Raw genomic sequence first — 18,799 nt, 5'->3', positions numbered from 1 at the left:
AAACTCTCATTCAATTATGCTGTCGTAGTGGCTGATTTTTTATTGAAAATTATTTTCTAAAATATTAGCATTTATTTAAAGTGCAGAATAAGATTTGGTCAACTTTATTATTTCTAATATGATTCCTATTTTATTTCTAAACTGAAATGTGACTAAAATGTAAATCAATATCATGTTTAAATATGATTAATTGATTTCCAAAATCAAAGAAAATAATATTTTGATATAGCAAAATTATTTTCAACTTTATTTAACAGCTATAAAATAATATTATTCCTAAATTTATAAACCAGTGTAATTTTTTGAATTTATTTACCAGCCATAAAATAATTACAATAACATCATCTTTGTGGGAAAACATATAATATAAACTTGTTGTAGCATTGTATATGGAAACATATATTTAGAATATTATACAAGTATAAAATTAACTCAAAAACATTTTTTAGATTTTCGTGCATGGCATGGGTATCTATCTAGTTCACTTAATATACTAATAGTAGGTCTCTAGAGAGACTGTCTTTTTTAAAGACAGCTCTCAAAGCCTAACCCAATTCATTAAAACACTTACTAAGCGCACGCATTTCACTAAATACATACTACAATTTTTAGTATGTATTTTGTATATTAAACTAGACATATAAACACGTGCAACACATAACATAAACTCTTAAACAAAATAACCTAAACACCTATAGCTCATAACATAAAATCCTACATCACATAACATAAATACATAAAAAAAAAAAATAACATAAACACCTACAATTGATAACAAAAATAACTAGAACACATAACAAAAACACCCTACAGCAAATAACCTAAACACCTACATCACATAACCTAAATCCGTACAATAAATAACCCGAACACCTACAACACATAACACCTACTTGACAACTTTAGCATGGTTAAAACACCTACTTGACATACTGGTGAACCCCAACTTGACATATCCTAAATGCCGACTTGAGGTATTCTAAAACCTTAGCGAGTATGCGTGTAGTTACACTACATTTTTTGTTTTTGTATTTTTAAAAAATCTAATAGCCGGCCCAATTGAGTCCGTCTCTCGGTCTTTCACAACAATTTATAATAGACTAAATATAAATGGATTAGCCCAACAATAATAGTCTCAGAAAAAAAACTTCATTTAAATATTTGCTTTTTCGACTTGATTATTTGATATACAATTTCCATGAATTTCACTATATTTTTTTAATTAATCCTATGAGTTTTGCTACAATTTCTTTTGGTAATGATTCACCCCCTTTGCGTTGTATATTGATTATAGCATTAAATAATCCAACCGTGTGAGCCAAAATGCCTATGCCTCACATCCGTAAAAGGAAGAAAATATAGCACTTTATTATTATTTTTTATATAACTAAAAAAGTAACTTTTAATACTGCCAATTCGATTTAGCTATGAAACTGCTTTCCTTTGAAATTGCATTAAGATTTCATCTTTTCTTCCTTTCTTAGGTTAAGCAGACTCATTTCTTAAAATTATATCATCATACATTATAATACTATATGAAAATATAACTTATTTTTTTCATAAACAATATATAAACAATAAAATACTCAAAATAATGTCTTAAACATATTATATTTTCCAATATTGTATACTTAAAATTCAATAATAATTAAATTCTTTCAATTTAAGCTAAGTAGCTAACAATCAAACAAATGAGTAACACAAGTTCATATATTATTAGGCCGAGTAAAAATGCACAATATATCCAGATTTACGTTTGTACAATCGAACATTTTATATATGTCTAGAGTCACATTTGACACACAACTAGAGGTGTTTTATGAGTTAGATCCCCATTTTGAGCCCTTATCCGGCCCGTTTTTAGAAGGGCTTTGTAAGGGACAGGCCGAAAACGGGCTCTACTATATTAAATGAAGCGGGCTATAAAAGGACCCGATAAGGGTCGAAAACAGGCCTTTGTAAATACTAAATAACATAATTAATGCATAATTTAAATATTATAATTGACAATGTCAAAGAGATTATTAATATTTTTTCAATATAATTATTATAAATGATAATCTAATTGTTATAAATTGATAAATGGGGATTAAAATTATTTTTAGTTATAAAAATGGGTTGGGCCGGGCTTTCAAAGTCCGGCCCATTTAAAGCCCATATTATGTTTAAAGGATCCTTATCCAACTCGACCCATATTTCCTTAAGCCCGACCTAGCCCTTATCCGACTTATTGAACACCCCTGCACACAATTAAGCCCATAATCACATTTTCTTAGTTAGAGAGGGATTAAATATCACTTTTCAAAAAAAAAAAAAATTCTATAATCAATTTTCATTAGGGGTGTCAAACAGATCGTGTTGGGTCATTTTCAGGTTCGGGTCATATGTAAATGGATCAATAGACCCTTAACCTGAACCTAACCTATTTAATTAAATGGGTCAGAAATTGAAACCCCGACCTGATCAGCAGGTTGACCATACGCATTTAACCTGCTTCTTTTTTGTTTGATTTTATTCAGTTTTTTCAGGTCATTGAACCTATATATTTCAAGTCATTTGACCCATATACTTCAGGTCAGGTGACCCATTTTTTCAAAATTTAAAATTTAAACACATAAACATTCACATTTCATAATAAACATGCTTCAAAGTTCAACTATCATTATTCATCATATTCATAACAAGATGGTAGTAAGAAGTTAAGAACTAAGAAGTAAGAAGAGAGAAGAAGGCATCGTTGTTTAGTTTTTAGGGTTTATTAAAATGGAATGAGTAAAGTGTAAACATATATATATATATTAAATGAATCCGGTTAGGGTTTTTTAATTTGGGGCTTAGGCCTTTACGTGTTGGCAATTGGCGGCCTATTTAGCTTTTTTTTTTTATATATATTTTTTATGTCAAAGTTATATGAAGTTTTAGGTTAAATATTAATGGGTTAATATCAGATAATATGGGTCGATCTGACCTGACTGACTCATTTAATAAATGGTTTAAACAAGTTTTTTTCGGGTTTAAATATTCAACTTGAACCTAATCCATTTAATAAACAGATCAGATCGCGTTGACCCATTTAATTAATTGGGTCAAAAATCTAAACCCACATCCACTAATTTCAAATTGGTTTTAGATCAGGTTAGCAGGTCGGGTCAACTTTTACGAGCCTTAGTATTCATCTAGTATTTTCATTTCCACGATCTACTCTGCGACAAAAATAATGTTATGAATTATTACACTCCACACAAGATCTTTTTACACAGCTAAGCTGAATCAATGCATTTCTATTTATAGCCAAACTGACAATTAACATAAAGTATATTTTAAAACATGTAGAATTAGTTGGATATGGACTCCTGGAAGCAAGGGAGGTGCCCCTAATTCAAAACAAGTTCTATCGTCTTGGAACTTCCAGGATGCCATTCAATTTAATAACTTAAATATAGGAATATTTGTACATTGTTCTGATCTCTATGCCAGAGAAGCAGATTCCAGATTTGGGATATGCATCTCAATATCTCATATACTTTCTCCAATTTTTCCCATTATTTTTCTTTTTAGATTGTTGTTTTTATTTTATTTTGTATCATTTTTTATTTTAGACAATAATTTACCATTTCCTTTTAATTTCATGTATATATTTTATTGTCTTTTGATTTGATTTATCCTCACTAATCACTACTACTCCCTTCAATTCACACCAACTATCTCATTTAGTTTTTGCACTTTATCCTATACACTAATTTAAATCTAAATATTTCTAATTATTTATAATTAAATATCATAAAAATTTAATATTTAATAAAATTTACATTAATATATGCTATTCGGTGCGGTCATTTTGTGGAGTCTTGTTGTTTTAGGCTTTTTGCTTGCAGGTCGATGACCTTGCGCTTTGTACAAATAAAGAGTCATCTTCTAAGATTTATGGAAATTAGTACAAGAAGGTTATGAGCAACCACCCAAAGATGACACTAAAGAGTAGGGATGATCATGGGGCGGGTCTGGCCAGATCCGGACCCAGACCCGGACCTTTTTATTTTTTATAGATCCAGACCTTAAGGGTCCAAAATTTTCAGACCCTACGGATCTGACGGGTCTAGGGTCCTTGTTGGGTCTTAAACAAAGTCTCTTTGATTGTCAAAATTGAACTTTTTTCGAGTCTTTTTGTATTTTTGTAAGCAACTTATTATCGTATTACAAACACTTGTTTAGGTCCATGAAACTCAAATACAAAATAATTACCAAAAATTTAAAAAAAAATATTTAATTGTATAGGGTCTGAGGGGCGGTACTAGGGTCTGGGTCTGGGTCCGGGTCTGCACCTTGAGACCCGGACTCGGACCCGGACTCGTCAAATATTTTCTGGATCCAGATCCAACCCGGATCCGATGAGTCTCAAAAAATAAGACCCAGACCCTTAAAAAAGGGGCGGGTCTAACAGGTTCCTGGACCTATGATCATCCCTACTAAATAGTCATCTTGGGATGAAACAAAAATAAAACAATATAAACAAAATAGGATAAGGGATAACTATGCCTTATCCTTATTATATCGTGGAGTCGACGAGGCAATACTTACAACGATCATGGCTACAAGATTACCATTGTGACCAAGCAATGATGGTTCTCTTCTCTAGTGAGCCACAAACATTTCAAGAAGCAGCACAAGAAGAAATATGGATTGAGGCTATGAACGAAGAAATCAAAATGATCGAGAAGAATCACACATGGGAACTTGTAGACAAACCACAAGACAAGGAAGTCATCAGACTCAAGTGGGTCTACAAGGTGAAACATAACGATGATGGCTCCATCAACAAGTACAAAGCAAGGCTTGTAGCAAAAGGATATGCGCAACAACCAGGAATCGACTTAAACGAAACATATGCACCAGTTGTCCGCATGGAGACAATTAAAACAGTCATGGCATTAGCATCACAACATCAGCTACCAGTCATTTAGCTCGATGTCAAATCAACATTTCTAAATGGAGAACTCGAAGAAGAAGTGTACGTCGAGCAACCGCAGGGATACGTCATCAAAGGCCAAGAAAACAAAGTATACCGCGTTCGAAAAGCTCTGTACGGACTCAAACAAGCACCCCCAACGTGGAACAGCAACATCGAAAATTATCTTCTCCAGCATGGTTTCATCAAGAGTCTGAGTGAACCTTCACTATACATCGAGACACAAGGTAACAACTTATCTCATTTTATGCCTGTACGTGGATGATCTAATCTATACAGGCACACATCCAACGATGATCGAAGAATTTAAAAAGAGATGACAGACCTTTGTACAATGAAATACTTCCTTGGCATACAAAGCAAACAAAGCCTAGGAAGAATATTTTTATCACAAGAGAAATATGCAGAAGACCTTCTCAAGAAATTCAATATGGGTGAATGTAAAATGCTGGCTACACCAATGGCAATCAATGAGAAGTTATCAAAGTACGATGGCGAACCAAAAGTCGATGGAGCAATGTATCGAAGCTTGGTCGGCTCTCTCATTTATCTCACACATACAAGACCACATATAGTCAACGCTGTCAGCATCGTATCCAGATTCATGAGTGAACCGAGTAAGGATCATCTAACAGCAGCAAAGAGGATTCTCAGATACATTAAAGGAACGAAAAGCTATGGGATCATGTACGTAAATGAAAAAGATTTCAAGCTCACAGGATACACCGATAGCGACTGGGCTGTAAGCGTGGATGATAGAAAAAGTACAAGCGGGTACGTAGTTCATCTTGGAAATAAAGTAGTCTCATGGTCATAAAAAAAACAGACGACAATAGCTTTATCATCAGTAGAGGCAGAGTACATTGCAGCAACAAGTGCAGCATGTGAAGCAGTCTGGCTCAGAAGGATATTAATCGATCTACAACATAAGCAAGAGACACCAACTACAATGTTCTGCGACAACATGTCAACAATAGCTGTAACACCCCGTGTTTTATTGGGTTTAAAAAAAAATTAATCAAATAAATAAACTAAATAAAAAAATATTATTAAATTAAATTATTTACATAGATAATCATAAGAAATAAAGTAAGTTAAATTTTAAAGGTAACGTGTTTTATCGGGTGCCGTTTCTTTTCTGTTTTAACTAAAAAATAAAAAATAAAAAAAATAGACAATTACATAATTAATTAATTAATTTAAAAAAATAAATAAAATAAAGTAGTGGGAGGTGAAGGGGGTGGCCGATTGTGTGCTACCATGGGAGGAGTCTTGTAACTCCTCTCATAATTGTGCATTATGGCACATTAAGTGATTTCCCTTCTTAATGGTCTTTTAATCCCATAATTCTTCACATTTCTAACTTTCAAGAGAGCAAAAAAAAAAAAAATTCAGAAAAAAAAAATCTTGGCCTTCCTCTCTTGTTTTCGGTTCCTCAAAGAAAAAAAAATAAATTTCTTAAGGTTCTTTTGTTGTTTGAGTGTGTGATCAATCTAATCTTTTAATCAAAGGGTAAGTTAGTTTAAAGCAAAAAATAAATAAATAAATAAAATAAAATTTATTTATAAAGTTGAGTTATTAATTTATAAATTTTATTTATAAAATTATCTATGATGGAAATTAAGATTATAATTTATATTTCTCTAACAAAATTTCAATTTGTTAAGAGGAATTAAAATTTATGGGTTAAAATTATGTAATCATCCATGAAATTAAAATCCTTTAAGAAAATTTAATTTGCATGAAGGATTGTGCTTATATATTTTGATTCAAGAAGTAATTTTGTTTTATAATTATCTACAAAATTTTAATTTCTTAAGAGAATTAAGTATTTAACTTAATTATCACAACTTATGAATTTCAAGTTTTTCTTGAAGAATCAAGTTTATGGGAATGTTTTAATTTGATGAATTCTATGTCTTTATTATGGAGTGAGTTAATGATGATGTTTTATTAGTAGATGTGTATATATATATCAAGTTGTTTATGTGTTAGAAGTTTGGTTGGATCACTGTTGGAGATCTAATTAGTAGTAGTGAATATGGTTGTTATTCGTTTTATGATTAGTCATGAGATTAAAAGGATTTAATAATTTGAATAATATATATATATATATATGTGTGTGTGTGTGTGTGTGTGTGTGTGTTGTGTGTGTGTGTGTATATATATATATGTGTGTGTGTGTGTGTGTATATATATATATAGATATAGATATACATACATACATACATACATACATACATACATACATACATATATATATATATATATATATATATATATATATATATATATATATATATATATATTTGGGCAGCAGCTGCTGTCTCGGCAGTGGCACCCCGATCCGAGATGTCGGGTGTGTTTTCGTTGTTGTTTCACTTATCCGTTGTGTTCAAAACTCGTTAAACGCCAAAATTAAATAAAAATAGTACAGGGATGTTAGAAATTATGAAATTTGGTACCCAAGGTATTTGATGCGTTCCGGACGCAGTGACGAATTCAGATTTTCCATTTGAATTTTCTAAATTGTCCAAATTGGCCATTTAAGTTTCTGGTTAAATTTGAAAGTTTGGAACTATTGAAATTTGGGTAAAACCATTTAAAATTATCAAGTCTTAGTGGTGTCTTAATAGTATAGAGTGGATTAAATGTGTAAACATGTTCTAATACGTGATTTTTGTGTGGATGTGTAGGACCTCGATTCATAAAAGGGTGAAATTCCTGTCGTGATTGAACTTCGTTTTGTTTGCAACGCTTCAAGGTACACGCTTAGACCATACTGTTTTATGTGATTGTACAAGTGATGTTGTTTCATTCTTAATTATGGCATTTGAATCGCTTAAGATTTAGACACCTCAAATAATTTGAAAGAAGTTAATTTGAAAATTAAGGATTTATGTAACAACATTACCATGGGGGTATGTAACAACATAATCGAGACTATGTTTCCCTTTTTATAAAAGATTATGAGTAGAAATAACTCCGAATTATGTAGCAAGATACTGTGTTGGTTCCTTTTCGATTTCGCCTATTTTCTTTAAGTTTTAACCAGAGGCCATTAGGCTCTCGAGTTGTACGTAAGAACTTCCGCTGACTTGTTTCTATCGCTTTGGTACTGTTTTCTGTTTTATTTATATTTCTTTATCGATGGAACGTTGACGATTATAGAGGAGACTCTTCTCTAGTGTCCGATGGGTGAACCGGAGTTCATATTTTCATATGATTTTCCAGGTCACTTAAACCGGGTCATTACAACTGGTATACGGGTGAACGGAAGTTCATATTTTCATATGATTTTTCCAGGTCACTTAAACCGGGTCATTACAATAGCAATGACGAAGAATCTAGTGTTTCATAGCAGATCAAAACACATCGAGATACAACATCACTACGTTCGTGAGTTAGTAGACAAGAAAGAGATCGAACTACAATTCTGCAAGACAGGGAAGCAGCTCGCAGACATTTTCACAAAACCAATACCAACAGATAGATTTATCGAGTTCAGAAGACAACTTAGAGTTCAAGATTTTTCAGATTAGGGGGAATGTAAAAATAATCTAGAAAAATCTAGAATTTTAATTAAACATAAAAAATATCTAAACTAAAGAATTAAAAAAAATATCTAAGATAATATAATAGAAGTTCCTAGAAAAAGTAATTAAAAAAGAAAAATATCTAAGATAGTTTAGTAAACTTGTAACTAAAATCATCACTATAAATACCAATTGATGTAATTAATTTTTTGGCAATGAATAAGAATATCTATTCTACATATTCACTCATCTTCCTCTCCAAATAAATCAATTAACTATTTTACCATCTAAATTTTCCTACACTTTGTACTCTTTCTTTTGGAGAAATAAATCTCTTTTCTTTTCAAAATTACATCAAGACGAATCAAATAAAATCACACTTGACCATATTTTAACATGTAGATTATTATTTAATTAAATAATAGCTCCTCTTATATGAGACTGTCTCACCATAGACGAACCCATATAAATAGTCTATTTCTTTAATTGATTACTTTAAGATCGTAAGTGATTATTTTAAGGTTATAACTAATCACCCTAAGACTATAAAAAAAAATTATTTTTAAATTATAAGTAATCACTTTAAAACAAAAATTATATATTGGGCCAGCCTAATAAAAATGTTTTCACTATTTAAGAATCAGTGATTAAATAAAGGATGCACATAACCACTAATGAATAATGAATTCTTTGCTCGGATGTTTTTACAAACAACTGTTCTCCTAAGAGACAATATTTTTGAGAGACGTCTCTCAAGTCCAACCCATTAAAACTTATTGACTATTTACTGTATCCTTAATGCCTACTTATCGTATTTTTAATGCTTTCTTACAATATCCTTAATACCTACTTATAATATACTTAGATGTAGATGTCTATTTATAATATTGTTAATGTTTTTTTTAAAAAAATTTTACATTAGTGCCTCTAACACCCAGTAGCAAATCATTAAATGTGAATATGTCCTTAATAAAACAACCTTTTGAATAGTACTAATAGCTGCACAATATTACTACGTAAATTAAACAACACCAAAATATATGGAAATACTCAAATCAGTATTTTATACGATTTTTCATACAAGAGAAATATTTAAAATTTGCTTTTAGCTTCACTAAAGTACTAAACACACTATTGGAAGAGGAAAATGAAAAATATTTTCCCGTATTTTCATCAACTATGACTCTTATGGACGGCGAGGAGAGATGATCTTATAAAAGGAAAATAATGTTGCAAACTAAATTAATTGCAAAACATTAATCTAAAAAAATTCATTCTCAAAATTGTTACAAAAAAAATGGTGTGTTCACTCTTATGAACACCGAACAAGCATTACTCTCTTTTTTTCTTTTTTAAAATTATGACTTTGTCTTCCTTTTGATCATCATCACTAACAAAGAATAAAGGCGTGGTAAATATTTTTTCTCTTGTTCGCTATTAGTGACAGTGAATAATCCCTTTTCTTAGGCTCGGATACGAAAACACTTATTTTTGAAACTCAAATTTCCCCAAGCTTATTTTGTTTTTTTTTTTTTAAAAAAATTCATTTTGTTCAATTTTCCTCATTTGCATCATATTTTTAATTGGGTATAAACTCCATCACAGCATCACCTTTTTAAAAATTTTAATTACATATTTAAACTATTTTTAATATCATCAACAAAAATATTTTTTCTTCTTTATTTAATATCACATTTACTACACGAACACAATATTTAAATAACAATATCGAAAAGAAAAATAAAGAAATTCTCTCTTGAAATCTTTTCAACTTTAAAGGGATTGAGAGCATTATATTAAAAAATTAATATCAAATCCCTTCAAATCTCTCTCATTAAAATTTCTTTCCTTTTATTTTTATCCAAATAAATAATTCATATACCTCCAAATTTTCTTTTTTTTCCCATTTTATTCCATCCAAACACAACATAAATATCAAAACTTCTTATAATTCCTTTAAAATCCATTCTCTATCTTTTTGATCCAATCTCATTTAAATAAAGAGATTATATTCCAAACATGAAAATGAAATAATTAATTGAGATATTATAAAATTATAAGAGCAATTATTTTTGAAAAATAAAATCCACAAAAAGGAGTTTTGCGCATAGTGAAGTCCAAAACAAGAGTCAAACAGTTGGTGACAGAGCAGTGACCAGCCAAGTCGCTCACATTGTTTGCTATTAACAGATGTGCCAATGGCCAATTAGCAATAACAAGATTCATATTAATTCATGCCCACATTTTCCACATTCATTGCACCACTCGGCTTTTATAGTTTTCCCTCGTTAAATATTTTCTTCTTCCCTTTTATTTTGAATCTAATGCAAAATAAGTAAAATTTAGTAGAAAAAAATCTTACATATTAATAAAAATGTTGAAAAATAAAAATGTTATTCTTAGATAATCTTGATAAATGGATTTATTTTAGTGAATGATTATTGATTACATTAGAATTTAATTTTTTTAAATTGGAGTTAAATTAGGAAAAGTATTTATACAATTTATTATTAATATGATTCTGTATATCTAACATAGAATTTGATATATTTAATTGAATGAAAAAGTGATGTGTTCGATAAATAATTTTTTAAAAATCAGAATTTAATTTTTGGTTTAAAAATATCATGTATTCGATAAATTTAATTATGATAATATATACTTTCATTATTCTTTGGAGTTATATTTTATATAATTCATACTCATAAATTCGTGCATTACACGAGTTTTTATACTAGTTGGGTCTAAAATAAGTGGATGATAGAAATGAGTGTTTAAGATAAAGAGATTATAAATTTTTGGATGAGATTAGAAGGAACATGAAGTAATTGCTTAAAAATGAAAGGGCAAAAAATCAATGACGCAAATTATAATGGAAAATTATGCAAAATGAAAAAGGATAGAAGGAGTAATAATGTTCCATTTTTTCATTGTAAGTTTGTCCATGTGCTAATTCAATAGTAAAATAATATGGAAGATACAGGAATGAGTTTTGCCTCCCTGACTCTTTTTCCGAGTATAATAAATATGTATACTGAAACCGTTAAGTATTATAAAATAACAATCAAGTTAATGTTTTTATAATTAAGAGGTTACGAGCTCAAATCTTTGTCTCCTCTTATTATTCAATCCGATTTTAAAGTCTTTAAATGTAATCTTTGCCTCTTAATTTTTGACCCGAGTTAGATACTGTGCTAATTTAATTTTTAATATCTTTAATATATGGTGCATGATTAAAAATCGTATATTATTTTAATATCTTTAATATAAGTAATAACCGACCAATTAGATGATGGGAACATTATGGGCATAAGCTCTCTATAAGAAAAATTATTTCCAAAAAACAATTTCCGTGAAACTAAAGATAACCTTGATTTTTTGCTACTCTAAAATGCCCATGAGAGATCTTAAATTTGTCATAAATGAATGACATAAAACATAGTAACATAATAGATACTCCGATCCATCAATAATTAGCCATATATTAATTTAATTGTTAATTATTTCCACCAAAATTGGAATATTTTTAAGAAAATATTGTCTCCATCAATAATTAGTTAAAAATTATTGCTCCTCCAAATTGCAATCTCTAATTGTCCATCAATAATTGATTAGAATGTGATTCTGTGAAGATTATAGTCGAGAGGTGAAATTTTATTGATTTATAGAATAGATCGAGAGAAAGAGAGTTTTAACACTCCTAATTTGTTTAGCATCTTTAATTTATTATTGCTGAAGTAATTCTAATTATACAAGGTAATTTTTAGATTTATGGTCAAACTCCTTGTCGAGAACTTACTTTTCACCTCTATGAGAGAAGTTCAATTCTCAACACCTACAAACAAATATTAATTTTCTCTTCTCCTATCTATGAGAATTTTCTAACCTACCTAAAATCAAAAAAAAAAAAGAGGTATTTTGATAAATAATACCCCTTTGTCCCACCCATTTTGCATCAACTGTTATTTAGTCCGTCTCATTTATTTTGCATCATTTCTATTTTTGGACAAGAATCTGATGTTTTCTTTTAATCTCATCTATACATATTAGCTCTCCTTTAATTTCATCCACACAATTATTTTTTATTTATTTATTATCTTCTTAAAAATCTTTGTTTTTCTTTTTGATACAATTTAATCAGAACATATAAGTAATTTGTTTGACCGAAAACCCAAAACAAATACTACTATATCATTTCAATTTGTAAATACCAAAAAATTGCCTTTTGGAATTAGTGGTTAAATTGGAGGTGACCGTCCACCTAAAATATCCTCTAGGGTTGATATATTGCGAAGTGCGAATGAATTTCATGCTCTTCTAGCATCCCCCACCAAAAATATATATGAAAAAATTTATATGGATTGTGTATTAATTAATAGATATTAAAATAATATTTTTTTTCACTTAATAATTACAATTAAATATAATTATTGAAAAACATTTTAACTATTATATTGATGCATACTAAAATAGTGTGGACCAAGTCAATACAAAAAATCGAAATTTTTACAAAATATAAACTGATAGAAACTTAAGCCTTTCATGTGATGGTGATACAAAGGGAATTGGTTTTACATCATTACATTCATTTTATTTAGTTGCAACAAATAGTAGCATATTTTTTTAAAAAAATATCATTTTTAATTACACATATATTATGAAACACAATAATTAATGATATGAGTTGTATTAGATATTAATTAATAAATAATAGACGAATATGTACTTTTTTACTCCTTATATTCTAAAGATATGTTTTTTATTGTTTGTTTGTTGGGGAGTATATGTTACTATGTGAGGCAACATTTGAGGTGACATAATACTAGCAATTAGTAAAACCCGTTAACGGATAGTTATATAGGAATTAGGATAAAAATATACTTGTCATAATTTTGGCGATTATACGAGAAAACTAAGTTAATATAAGAGATAAAATTTAATTAAAGCAAGTATGATAAACTATTGTCATATTTTGTAGGAAAAATTATAAAAAATTACCTAATTTATAGGCTTATTTGCAAAAAACTACCTAATGTGATATATTTCTCTGCAAATGACTACCACTTAACGGAAAATGTTGATTGACCGTTAAGTTTGAGAGTTTGAGCAATTCGAGAGGTTAAGTTATTTATGTGGCAATATCTTATTGGTCCTCGTATTTTTAAATAATTAAAAATTAAAACATAAATTAACAAAATAAAAATAAAAGATATTTGACGTTATTTTTACCCATCATAACGATTTTTTTTTTTAAAAAAAAAATGGATGTCTCGATTGTCCTTATGGGATAACTATTTCGAAAATTTGGTCGAAATAAGTAATTATTCGCCTATTTTTCGATACGTAAATCGAAAAAGATATTTAACGTCATTTTTACCCATCATAATGATATTTTTTCAAAAAATAGACGTTGCGATTATTTTTATGGGATAACTCTTTAGAAAATCCCATAAGGGTGTTCCGACCGAATTTTCGAAAGAGTTATCCCATAAGGGTAATCACGACATCCGTTTTTTGAAAAAAAACTCATTATGATGGGTAAAAATGACGTCAAATATTTTTTTCGGTTTGTGTATCGAAAAATAGGCGAATAAGTACTTATTTTGACCGGAATTTCGAAAGAGTTATCCGTTAAAGGTAATCGCGACATCCGTTTTTTGAAAAAAATCGTTATGATGGGTAAAAATGACGTCAAATATCCTTTTCAGTTTACGTTGTAACACCGCACCTAATATCTACTTGATTAGGCTAAGGTGCTACTAAATGTACTCCAAATTTACACTTTAATAAATCTCTAAAATGCACTATAAATGTAAAACTCAACTTTAAAAGATAAATTAATGTGAACTTAAAATCCAATAGAAATAAACTCAAAGGTACCTACAACCCCATAAAAGTATAAATCTCTAATGCTAAACTTTATTCCTAGTCTTAAAACCCAATAATCGGTCAACTATTAGTAAAATTCAATACTAAACTAAAACTACTACGAATTCATAAAATAAATATTATGATATATTACGTCACTCTGCGATATCCCCACTTATCAATCGTCAGCTCCCACAATTTACCTGCAATCTAAATCAAAACAAAAAGGTGTCAACCACGAAAGGTTGAGCGAGTAGACACACCTCACGTAAAACATTTTATATTTTTCATTAAAACATGCTTTCACAAACAGGGAGAAGAGAATAACACGTAATATTAAAACAAAAATCCTAGACCTTCGTGCGCACTAAGTATCTAGTTGAGAGGATACTCCATAGCTCTAGGGCTATGTCTCTCCGGTGAAGCTAGCCAATTTCTCAATGGCAACTCGACTCAAAATATAGCAGAGACCCAAACGTCTCATGCTCACAATATCATATCAAGGAGGATAGACCCATGGTCTTTTAAGTATCTGTAACAGACTCAAAATTCTTAATCTTAATCTTCCGATTAATTATTCCGAATTTTCAATTCAAAATCCTAATCCTTTGCTTATCTATGTCAAACCATTTTTAATTCCTAGACCTTTTTCCGATTTTGTAATTTCTTTCAAATATTAAACTTTAAAATATTATTTTGTTTAAAAATTTTTATAAGCACTAAAATATTATTTTATTATTTTATAATACGAAAAGTAAAATTTTATTATTATATTTATAATTTTGTAAACCGTTACGTTTTAAGTTTTCTTTCTTAAACTAACATTACTACTTATTATTTTAACCTTATAACTTTTATTTAATTATTTTATACCTAAAAATTAGCCATGTTTTATTATTAACTTTAATTATAGTTTTAAGCAAAATTTTCTAAGTAAACTATCATATTTTCAATATCAAACCTTAATCAAATTTACACATTATTTCTAAAGCATATCCAATTGTATAGAATAGAACAAAAATTTGATGAACGAAAATCCATTTTATTTTACCCTGTGATGTTCATCACTTATACAAGCTACTACCATTTTCTTACACAAGTTAATCTTCTTCAACTCTCCAATCTCTTATATATTCACTTACACACTGCAACTCTTATAAATTTACTTTCACATTCCAAGTCTTACAAGTTTACTTCCACACTCTAAATCTTACAATTTTACTTCTATACTCCAACTCTTATACATATTCTTTCTTATATCTTCTATTCACTAAAATTTTACTAACTTAATACCTTTATTATTAGTTGAACAAATTCAAGAAGGTGGAGCTTAGAACACTCTTCATTTAGCTAAATCATCATCATTTTGGAGCATTATTGGGTTATTACTTTGGTATTTAATTTATTAATATTTTTTAGAGTTTAGATTTAATTATTTTGAGTGCTTAGAAGATCATTATTATTTTAAGAGTTTGGATTAATTATCTTTGGAGCATTATTATCTATCTTGGAGAGTCTTATTTCTTATTATTTTCCTAATTAGTACTTAGTACTAATCCTTAGTGTTAGTATGGTATAGCTTCTTACCCTACTTTTTTTGTGGAATTTTACATTATATTTACTTTATAATATGCAAAGCATGAAATATGCTAATATGTTTTAGTAGGAAGTTAGTTTAATGAAATTATGATCAAGATTATATTAAGTATGTGTATGCTAAAAGTATTTTTTAGTATGTTAATTTAATAATCTTTGAACACGTTTAGGAAGTTGGGTGCAAAATTATATTTTAGTGATATTAAGTATGGTTCATGTTATAAACTAGTGTTAGTATGTTTATGAGTTATGTGTTACATTAGGAATGTTATTATGTTTTAAGAATTTTTATGTTAAAAATTTATTAGTATGTTTATGTTAGCCTTCAAATTAGTTTATAAGGTAGCAAGTTATTTTATGAACTTGTTTTTTTTTATTAAGTATAGTTATATTAAGAATATTGTTATTATACTTTATTTTGAGATTTAAGTTTATCCTTAAAGTTATAGTAAATTTCTAAGTTATTGCGTAAAATTTTTATTTTTGTAAGTGGCTATGTTAATTATTTAAATCTAGGATTTAGTAGGATAAATTAAATTAAGTCGTTCTTTTTATGTGGAAAGGACCCAAAACACTCATAGGTCATTCGACCACTATCATAAAAAAAAAAATTTGATTTACTATTTTAAATTATTAGAACTATTTTTGTGAATAATAAAATAACAATTTAAAAAGATATTTTTGAGAAATTTTTATAAGTTATTAAATATTGAAGTGTTTTTCTTGAATATATGAGATTTCATAATAAAAGTAACTTTTAATCACTATTTAGTACAAAATATTTTATTTGCTAAGTATTTGACCAAAATTTATGTAAAATGATGTAAAAGTATTTTTAGTATACTTGGCGCTCAAACTAAGTGTGAAATATTGATTTTGTGAGATTACAAGTTTTACTTGTTTTATAATTAGAAATATTGACTTTTGTGAAAATTATAAGTTTGACTTGTTTTAAAACTAGAAATATTGATTTTTGTGAAATTATAAGTTTTATTTGTTTTATAACTAGAATGTTGATTTTTGCAAACCTAATTAGTTTACTTATTTTTTTTAAACTTGAAATATTAATTTTTGGTGAACTTGTAGAATTTTGAAAACTTATCTAAATGATGCAATTTTAATTTGAATTTTAATTAGAATATTTGATTTTTTTTTGAAGAGAATAAAGTTTTATTTATTGTAAAGTTGAAAATGTTGATTTTAGAAACTTATTTAAAGAGAAATAGATTTCAGTAGCTACTTGTGGAAAATATTAATTTGGAGATCATTAATAGAATATTAAGTTATTAGTGTGAATTTAGCGAACTATTAAAAATAAAGTTATAAATAAAATTTAATGAGTAAAAATTTAATAATGAATGTATACAGACATAAAGGTTAATTTTACGTTATGATTAAGAATTTTAGTAAATAAAACAGGTTATCACCTTAGTTAATCAAAATCAAAGTCAAAGTCAAAGTCAAATTGTAGTAATAAAAATGTGATGTATTTGTGTGAATGAATATTGATTGAATGACCTTCATAGTAAGGTAATGTCGAACCATGGACCGGCATGTAAAATCCCGGCGCCCGTGTTGGCCGGCACGTAAAATGCGGTGTAAGACAGGGAGTTAGCTACCTATCCTGTAGAGCTCGTGCATCAATTGTATTTGAGGGGTGACGACTCCCACCACAGTTAGAGTTTAGGACTACAGTCCTCACCTAATTAGACTCTTACATATATTAGGTGTCATATTGATGTGATTGTTGATCAGTGATAAACTTGATTAGTGTTGATGCTATGATGCATGGTACGGTTATGAGTATAAACCAAATGAACTTACTTAAGTGTTAAGATTACCGAATTGTATAAGTGGCAGTAATGTACTTCTGTCAGGATTGAGAATTGTATCTTAATGACTTATAAGTATGGAATAGAAAAAGAATATGGTAAAAGTATACGGTGATGTCAATTAATTTATGTTCGTACTTAAATTATTATTTTGTAAATGTAGCATATAATTTCCGTAATTTCCGTATATTGAGCTGGATAGGAAGTTATGCTCGACATTAAGCGTTGACCGATTCAATAGGCTGTCATGCATATCATGGATGGCAGCATTTTGCAGGATTCAGTTCACGTTCTGATCTAGGCCGCAACAATTACTATTTATTGAGAACTTAGCTGCTTTTTGTATTTTTATTGATGATTTGATGATGATGTATTTTTTTCATTTTGAGCGAACAATATTTCTTATCAGATGTAATATTTTACTTTTGTTTTAAACAGTTTCAGTTTTTATGATATAAAGTTTTTAACAGTTCGACATTTTGAGACTTCCGCAATATTTTTGTATTAAACATTATTTTTATATGTTAATTATGTATCGAGATTGCCGCTCCGGTTACAGTATCATTCCACACAACAAATCAATAATATCAAATATGGAATTTTCATGTCAAAAATTCAAGTATTAATATATTGCACATAATAGAAAATCAGAGTGGTCAGTCTCTTTTTGAAAGAGAGGCGCTATCAACTCACCTGTGACTCAGCTGTTGGGTGTCGGTCACCAACAACTACTAAATTAACAAAAGGGTTCCTCTACGAAGTCGTCTCCTGAACCAGAAAATAATATCAATTACTAACAAGTCGATATACGTTGCGTAATATAATATTTCGACTCTATTAAATTCTATCCTATTGCATCTCCCCCTAATAATAAGCTCAAATTTGCCTAATAATTTTTATTGACTCCTAATACAATAGGAGTTACGCTAAACCATAAGTTATATACCCAAAGTTTCAATTTCATCGGACATAGTATTAGTTATATATTTTCTTGGCTTCTT

Source organism: Amaranthus tricolor, chromosome 7 (genome assembly GCF_026212465.1).
Source record: "Amaranthus tricolor cultivar Red isolate AtriRed21 chromosome 7, ASM2621246v1, whole genome shotgun sequence".
Lineage (NCBI taxonomy): Eukaryota > Viridiplantae > Streptophyta > Magnoliopsida > Caryophyllales > Amaranthaceae > Amaranthus > Amaranthus tricolor.
The sequence above is the reverse complement of the archived record's forward strand: the minus strand, read 5'-3'. Positions refer to the sequence as shown.